Below are 9685 nucleotides of genomic sequence, written 5' to 3' on the forward strand. Positions count from 1 at the left end.
TCCCTTTTGTTTTCACCTGTAAAACTTTCTCATCCGTGAGAAAATGGAAGCAGCGGTAAGAGTACAGTTGTTCAACTGTATTTCTCAAGCTCAGAAACAGTTCAAAGTTGCCACATGTTTAAGGAAAATAGAAAAATGAAATAGAAATAAAGAAAGAGACTAAGAAAGAAAGAAACCAGAATAGAAGATTACACAGATCTAAGTGAAATAGTACTGCCATACAACAACAAGCAAACAAGTGTTCTTCAACTTTATAGTAAGTTATAGTAACACTACATATTACAGTCTCCTTGTTGCTGTGTCCTTATACCATTACAGTGTAATGCACTAAGAAGCAGAGTGTGATGTAGTGACTTTGTACTTTCATTATGTAACTGTGTGGACCTACTGGGTCTTAGTACATGTGTTACTTATTACAGTACTCTGCCAGGTTGAAGAAGCAGGAGGAAACACTTGATATGCTTAATCTACTGTACCAAATTGTAGCCGTGTAGAATATGTCAAAGGTCAGATATTCCCATTAGGTCTCACTAAAGCATTGTTAAATGTTGAACATGAATTACCCAACTAATTTGCTGAACGGTGTGTGACAACATAAATGCACCAAATCGTCTGGTTAATTTGCTGATGAAAAAGCCAAAAAGCCAATCAAAAAGTCACCACTTTTAAAGAAAGAATAGTAAAACAATGTTTTATTACACTTCATCCAGACCTGCTCTCTTGCACCCGTGGCTTCTGTAAGGCATTTTTAAGGCAGGCCCGAGAGGCCAAAGGGTGTCCATAGGCGTCCAGTCTGCAGAATGTCTATCTCTGCCAAAACGGTGCAACTGCACTTTAGAGGCTGTGTTAGGGCCTTGAGAACCAGCCGGGCCTTGTGGCAGGACGGGAGCTCAGCAGACTCCATAGTGAGACGCTCAGGCTCTTCTGTCTGGAGATGTTGTCATTGGAGAGTGCATGCCAACCACAACATGTGCCTCCCAGAATTACAAGGGTACCTTAGAGAGGCGTGTCAGGTCCTCCATTATAATCTTTTAAGCTTTGTCTGTTGAGTCTGTACCTAGTACCCACTGCTGTGTGTGTGATAGCGGAGCCCAGTGCAGGGTTCAGATACCCTGAGAGCATCAGGCACTGTAATAGATGGAGCCAAACACCTAGGGAATATGCAGAGCGAACACTTAGAACGGATTCAACAGATGACTCAGCACTGTAAGAGCAATGCAGTTAAACGCATGTCAACAACCATTTACCTGATTTTAAAGAATGTGTTCATCCTCATTAAACAGAATCAGTATTGTCATTTATCTACGCCCATATCACACTCTCTCTCTTTCACCTAGACACACACACCCACATAGACAAACACACTCACATAGACAAACACACTCACATAGACACACACACTCACATAGTTCCATCACCTCAGCTCCTGAGAATTTGACCTGCGTCAGCTACTGCAACGATAGACAATATCTGTTATTGATCTGATCAGCTGCACTTCGTTCTGGGCTCTAAGGGCTTAATTTTGGTAAAACACTGCTTGGTCTGTTGGGCTGATTGCATAGTCTTTCCAATGACATTTGTTGTCATACCAGAAATCTGGGACTTGTATTGTGATGATCAGCAGTAAGCCTCAGAAGGGCCATTAGTGTTAAGTGTTAAATGTTAATATTAGTGTTAAGTACTGTAGCTATAGTGTTCTTCTCCGATCCTATTGGTAGCAAAGATATGTGCACACTCATCCATACCTTCTTTTGTTCCTATTGTACTATTGAACTATTGTACACTCTGAAGTCTCACCTGTGAGGATCCTAATGAAACAACAGAGGCTTAAGTCATGAAAGACACTTTCGGAGGAGGACAGTGAGTATGTCAGTGTGCAGAGGGAACCGGTTTCTGTAGAACATATTCATGAAAGCATAGATCAGCTGACAGGAATGCAACCTCATGAGAAAGATAAAACCACGTGCTGAAAACTGTTTCCCTTGTTCAAATTCACAATGGCATACTGTACATATATGGAGAAATTAATAATTTCCACCAGAAATTGTACAACATTTTCTCAACGTTTTGCTCTATAAGGTTATTCACTATTTCAAAACACACACACTGACGGACAGTCCGAACTGAAAAAAAACAGGTTTGGATATACAGCCGCGGAAAAAATTAAGAGACCACTTCAAAATTATCAGTTTCTCTGGTTTTACTATTTATTGGTATGTGTTGAAGTAAAATGTACATTTTTGTTTTATTCTATAACCTACTGGCAACATTCCTACCAAATTTCAAATAAAAATATTGTCATTTAGATCATTTATTTGCAGAAAAATGACAATTGGTCAAAATAGCAAAAAAGATGCAGTGTCTTCAGATCTCGAATAATGCAAAGAAAACAAGCTCATATTCATTTTTATTCATTTTTATTCAATACGGGCTTGCAGCCTGATGGCAGTTGGTGTTTGTGTGATGACGATGGGGTGTGATGTGATAAGACAGTTCACCTCCGATCCATTAACGGTCTTTGCCCTTACACGCACAACTACTTCAAGTCATAGGGTTACAGACAGGGGTTGTTTCATCCAAATTAATGTATTACACAATATTCACATAAAGCAACTACTTTACCAGAGCAAAACGTACTAAAGATTACTGGCACAGGCTTTGTGAAAGTGGAACAGAGGGGGGATATAGATGTCTGTATAGTCATGCTGCTTTCATTCTGTCATTTTCTTTTCACACTTTCTCTCTCACACATCTTCTTTGTTAACTTTGTTACAGTTTCTATTGCTCTGTCCCTCTCTCTTTCTCTTTCTCTTTCTCTCTCTGTAGGTCTGTGTGTGTGCGTGTGTGTGTGTGTGTATGCGTGTTTCAATCTACTTCTGCCTGACAGGTGACTCGATCCAGCCCAGTGGGTGACTGGATAATCAAAGTGCTGTCAACCCTGTCAATATCCTGCTGTCACAGCAACAGCAGATGTGATTGATTTGAACTGAAGGTAAGGGATGGGTTTGGATGGGTGTCTCTAAATAAACACTGTGAATCACATGGACACACACACACAGACACACACACACACACAGACACACACACACACACACACACACACACACACACACACACACACATTTAAATTCACAATATATATACGTATATATATATATTACCCACCCTGCTCGTCCTGCGAAACTTTTCTATGTTCCAAATCAGAACTTATAGTAATAGTACAGAGTGAAATCCTTTTGATATATCCATTTATATTGTGGTATGGGGACAATGAAAGCGTTTGTTTGCCTTAACTGATCAGTAAATGAAGGCGGATGAGTTCAGGCTCCAGAGAGAAAGACAGAGAACTAGGCACACACACACACACACACACACACACACACACACACACACACACACACACACACACACACACACACACACACACACACACACACACACTCACACACACACACACGTATCAAAAGCTATACTGTGTATCAGAAACTGAGTCACAAGAGTATCACACACATTAAGGGAAGCTCTGCATGACGTGTTTGTTGCCTTTGCCCATGGTCAATGGCTGGGGCAACACAAGAGTCACGCTCATCTGTACCACCATGGATAGCAGCATTTATCTGCACTTAGATAGATGATCCTCCTCTCTCAAGATGATCATCAAGACTAAAGCTTTTCTCCCGCACTAAATCTCTTCTTGACTGACATTGGTCCCCAGCACTACTGTTGATCGTCTTCAGCACTAGAGCTGTTTGTCTCAACCCCCCGAGTCAGTCTTCTAGATTGAAGCTGTTCTTTTTGCCTTTCAAGCTATTTATCTCAACGAAGACTATTCATCAACAGACCATTTATCAGCGCCAAACTGACCTGTTATTTGTTACTTTTATACTACTATAAGATAATGCAGAATGGTGTCTAGTACAGGAAGGTATTTTGAAAAGAGCTAGCAAAATCAGCTTTTTTATAATAACAGATTGTTCAATTATATTATAGTCATTATATAAAAAAGACTTTGGCAGCATTTTTGCTGAATAAACTATGATAGATATATCAACAGTAAAAGACCACAACATCCAGCTGTCAAACGTGGCCTCCTCCCTCTCACCTGTGCCCTGAACCAGCGGCGCTCTGACAGAAAGTTGTTCTCCTGTGTTTAACCTCCAGCTGTCCTTCATGCTCTCCTGGTCGAGCGGGGAACTCTTGTGTTTCCTCTCATTCCTCAACACGCGTAGCGTCTGATGGGAAGAGACAGGCCCCATCCCTGACAAGTACACCTGTCACTGGGTCAAACTGGATCACGCCATCCGTCGCGTCACACAAACTCAGCTCCCTGTCACCACCCGGACATGTCAGGAACATGACAGAATGCAGGAAAAAAAGTAAATGATTTTGCTCAGTTCTGCATCTACCCCTTAAGCATAAGATGTTTATTTTTTTTGCCATTTTATTTTGATAACACATTGTGTTACCAGAGTTATCCAAATGTATCTGTTTACCCAGGTGAATGGGAACATGAAACTGATGCACAGCTCAAACTGACTGCTTTTGTCCTCCATTGACCATCGGAGTTCTACTAGCTCTCTCATACCTTGTGACATGACAACACTCTCTCTTCCTTCCTTCCTTCCTCCCTCCCTCCCTCTCTCTTTCTCTTTCTCTCTCTCTCTCTCTATCGCTCTCTCTCACATACAGACACACACACACACACACACACACACACACACACACACACACACACACACACACACACACACACACACACACACACACACACACACACACACACACACACACACACACACACACACACACACACATACACACACACACACACACACATACACACACACACACACACATACACACACACACACACACACACACAGACATTCTGTCTTTCTCTGTCTTCCTTTCTTGTTCTCTCCAATTAAACTCTGCAGGTGAGGCAGGGGGAGCATCCCATCCGGCACACACATCATCCACGCTTAATCTGTCATTACTGATGGCTTCATCGGCAGGCGGTAGGAATTAGATTCTGAGATCACCACTCTCTGTGCTATTGTAAACAGCAATGGACAAAATAGGTGCACACCCTTCACGAGAGACAGATTTTTATTTTATTTTAAGAGCATCAAATAATATTATTAATAAGTGTTGTTATTAATTGTTAATTGATCTAGCTTAATGATACACTGTAACAGTTTTACAAAGCAAATTGAACAAGGCAAACCTAAATAAATAATGTTGTAGAAGAGTGTGACAACCTGAGGGAATACATGGGCGTAAAACCTGAACATCATCGTAAAGCTCTCTAACAGAATACAAAAGACGGCTACTCCAATACTTCTACAACAGACTTGGACTCCTTGAAGGCTGAACTGGAGAAGCAGGGCTCTCTCCTTGGATATCACTATTGGTAGGTGGCTGAAGTTAACCAGGGACTGTTTTCTGTAGCGTAGACATTACAGAATCTTACCTCTCAGTTTAAGCAGCTTCAGGTCACCATCACACCTCCCAACCCACCACCGGCTGCTCCTGTGGCTCCGTCCTCTTCCTGTCAATCACGCCTTCCAGCTCAACAAGCGACGAACCAGGTACCTGTTGGTCGCTCCTGTCCCAGCGTACTCACTCAATGGAGCTACAAACATCTTCTTTTCCATCTGAATACTACTTACTTATGTTATCATTTTACTTACAGGAAGAGGTCCTGGATGGGGAACAGCAGCATGGGATACCAATGCTCAGTGTTGCTCTAGTTTCAAAGATTTTTTATGAGGAGATGCTCAGAGAAGATGCTTTGATCACTCTCCCCGGGGCAGGGAGGCAGCAAGAGAATTCATTAGACTGAGTCAGGAAAATCGATCTGTTAATGATTTTACTATTGAGGTTCACACAATTGCTGCAGCAGTCCATTTAAATCCCAGTGCTCTTTTTAACTGATGTGTGTTGGATAAAATGGCTTCTAAAGATCTCTCAGATGACCTGTATGGACTGACAGGATAAGTGAACTCTGGCTACATTTGAGGAGAGAAGACGACTTTGTGAAACCAACTCTTGCTTCTACTGTGGCAGGTCAGGCCATTTTTCTTCTCATTGCCCATTTAAGAGAGCCAGTAGTTGCAGGGGTGTAGGTGGTCGTCATGGGACACTCTTTCCGTGCTGAAAGTACCTTGGTGTTTGTTAGGCTGGTGCTTTGTGACAGATTCCACTTCATTCAGGATCTCTGACTCAGGGGTGGACTAGAACTTCAGTCAGACTTCAGAATTGGGAATTTATTTGCGTGAACTAAAGATCTTTCTAGTCACTAGAGCTTTAAATATCACCCAGCTTAGTTCTACTTCTCTTGTTACTGAGCACGTTACCTTGAGAGTGTTGGGGAATCATGTTGAGACAATGCCGTGATTTGTCATGGATAATTCTTGTGTGCCCCTTGTCTTCCCTGGATTTGTTTGCATGATCAATAGGAGTGACGGTACCATTCTTTCCTAGAGTGCTCACTGTTTAGCCAGTCCCTCAAGTTCTAGACCTGGACAGATATTCAGATTTCTCCAATGTTCCCCTGGAGTACCTGGATCTTCTTCTGTCTTCAGTAAGGCTCGAGCCACCTCTCTCCCACCACACTGACCATATGACTGTGCTATTGACCTGGCACCACAACACCCAAGGGTCGCATTTATTCCCTCTCTCCCCCGGAAAGGAAGGCCATGGATAAATACAATACTGAGTCCCTAGCAGCTGGCGTAATCTGCCCCTCTTCATCCCCAGCTGTGGCAGGGTTTTTTGTTGAGAACTACTAGCCTGCCATCTGGGAACTCCATCCTAAAGCAACGATTCTGGTGGCCCACGATACCATAAAAAAATCTAGATACCTGATGGCCTGCGATACCTGTACCAGGAATAAGACGAGAAACTGGCAGGGATTTTGATTTTTTGATTTGACATGTTTTTAGATTTGTCATGGTTTACCTACTGATATTGTGCCTGCTCATCTATGCCTTTGCCATTGACAATTGTGCAGTGGTGGTGAGATAAAGCTTCATGAAGCCTTGAAGCTTTCCAGCCAGGTGTGTTGAATGCACTGCAAGGAACAAGGGACACCTGCTGGTCAATGAAAAAAAGTCTTGGCACAGTGAACGTACCATAATGTGTGCTATACATGGTACGCAAAGGCCAGTTACATGAACTGAGTCCCTAGCAGCTGGCGTCATCTGCCCCTCTTCATCCTCAGCTGGGGCAGGGTGAAAGAAAGACACTCCATCCCTGTATGGATTACTGTGGCTTAAACGAGGCTACTCTCGAGAACCGTTACCCTCTTGCCCAATGTGTTTGAATTGTCACAAGGGGCTCAGATCGAACAGTCTTGCTATGCCTCTCTGTGTGTGAACACAGGTGCTTGAGTGGGGACAAACTTCCGTACTAGCCTGCCATCTGGGAACTCCTTCCTAAAGCAACGATTCTGGTGGCCCGCGATACAACAAAACATCCGAGCTCTGTGGCGGCCTGCGATACCTGTACCAGGAATAAGACGAGAAACTGCTCCCGTCTGCCTGGGAAACTTTTGATTTAACATGTTTTTAGATTTGTCATGGTTTACCTACTGATATTGTGCCTGCTCATCTGTGCCTCGCCATTGACAGATTTTTGCAGTGGTGGAGAGATTAAGCTTTATGAAGCCTTGAAAAAAAAATTCTTGGGACAGTGACCGTACCAAAATGTGTCCTATACATGGTGGGCAAAGGCTTCATATATGAACATGCATCAACACAAAAGTGTGGTTAAATAAATAGTCGAAGGAGCGAAATTGACTGAAAGAACTGAGGGCAGTGAAGCATCTTTTGTACAACTGGTCAGTGCTTTTGTAAAAGAAAATGCTAGTGAAAGTGCTCCTGTAAATGGTCAATGATTTTGTTAAACAGGGGCAGTGAAAGTACTTTTGTACAACTGTTCAGTACTGTTGTAAACATTGGGCAGTAATGGGATTTTTCAGATTGGATAAAGTGGGATGAAAGGGATTTTGTTGGATTTGACAGAAGGCAGTGGATGTGTAATGTGAGCTTGTGCAATGAGAGAGAGAAACTTTAATTGCAGTCAAAAATAGCATCTGCTCCACCACTGTCTGGCTTGAGCGGTTCCTTTTTCTCGTCCAGCCTTAGAAAACACCTGCTCGCAAGGAACACATGATGTTGGTGATGTGTGCAAGCACCTTCAAGTTTGGGTACAGAGATTTTTGTGTTGCCCAGTATTGCAGTGGACCGTCTGATCTTGGAATATGTGGCTAAGCCAACCTCCACCATGGCATATGCAGAGGAATTTTGTGATTTTTGTTGTCAGCTGGACACCGGCATTTAAATGGCGCCACAGTATTCCTCAGAAAAAAAAGTTATTAAATGTACAAATTAAATGTCAACTCAGTATACAGCATGGAGAGCATACCTGAGGAGGTTGAAAGTCCCTCAGCCTGACTAGTTGTTTGTACTGGCTGTCTACACACACTCATAGGTATGTCTTTTCACAGCTGACAAAACATAATTTCTGCTAGCTGCTGGGCCATCATTGTTGCCATTTCTTCCGACAACAAATGGTCCATTTTCAGAAGAAGTATTATCTGTTTCTTCTCTGAGACCTCCACTGGCGGCAACATTAAAAGGTACCAGCCCACCCAGGCACTCCCCGATGTAAAAATACTCCTTTGGTGCCCGTTGAGGGATATCAGTGTGGAATGATGCCACAGCTGCACCCACAGGCTCTCTCAAAGTTCAAAAAGCCTTTGAAACATATGGAACGTGCTGTTCCAGCGGGTGTCCACTTTAATTAATTTTAGATGCGTCCCAGGTTCATCTTCCCTTTACACAGGGCATAACAATTTCTCACAATGTTGTAAGAAGTACACCATACAAAAGGGAGGAATTAAAAAAGGGTCAATACATAATGATGGTGTGAATGATAAGAGTATTGTAAATCCCTTTATCAGTTAATGCATCATACCTTAACAGCGCTGCTGCATAGGAACAAACTCCTAAGCTCCCTTACCTTCTTAGCCCAGGAGTCTGAGCTTTTCTCCGCCATCAAGTTGAGGGGCATGTGTAATGCAGATCGAGTGCTTGGCGTTCAGCTCACTGGCAGAGGCAATCATTCTGGCGGTTGCATCTGTTACCAGATACGTGACCTTTTTGTGTGGTTCTCCATTCCTCCATAGTAGAATCCTCGGCTGCTGCCAAGTTTGTAGCAGTGTATGGGCTTTTGGGAATTTCTGCACTCCCAAAGGCACTGTGTTAAGTGCATGGCCTGCATTGATAAAATGACAAGTGATGGCAAGACATGCATCCATATTCATGGTTGTCCACATATCTGCTGTTAGGCTCACTGCAGCTGCTTTCTCAACTCAGGCCATGGCTTCCTCCTTGGCCTTTTTGAATTTGAACTCCCCCATGGCCTTTAAAGCCTGGAGAGATTAGAATAAGTGTTGAATAAAGCTGTGATGAAATTGCAAAATATTTTGATATCTCTCTCTCTCTCTCTCTCTCTCTCACACTCACACACACACACGCACACGCACACGCACACGCACACGCACACGCACACGCACACGCACACGCACAAGCACACGCACACGCACACGCACACGCACACGCACACGCACACGCACCAGCACACACACACACACACATACACACACACTCAATTCAAA

The sequence above is a fragment of the Sprattus sprattus genome, assembly GCF_963457725.1.
Source record: "Sprattus sprattus genome assembly, chromosome: 7".
Classification (NCBI taxonomy): domain Eukaryota; kingdom Metazoa; phylum Chordata; class Actinopteri; order Clupeiformes; family Clupeidae; genus Sprattus; species Sprattus sprattus.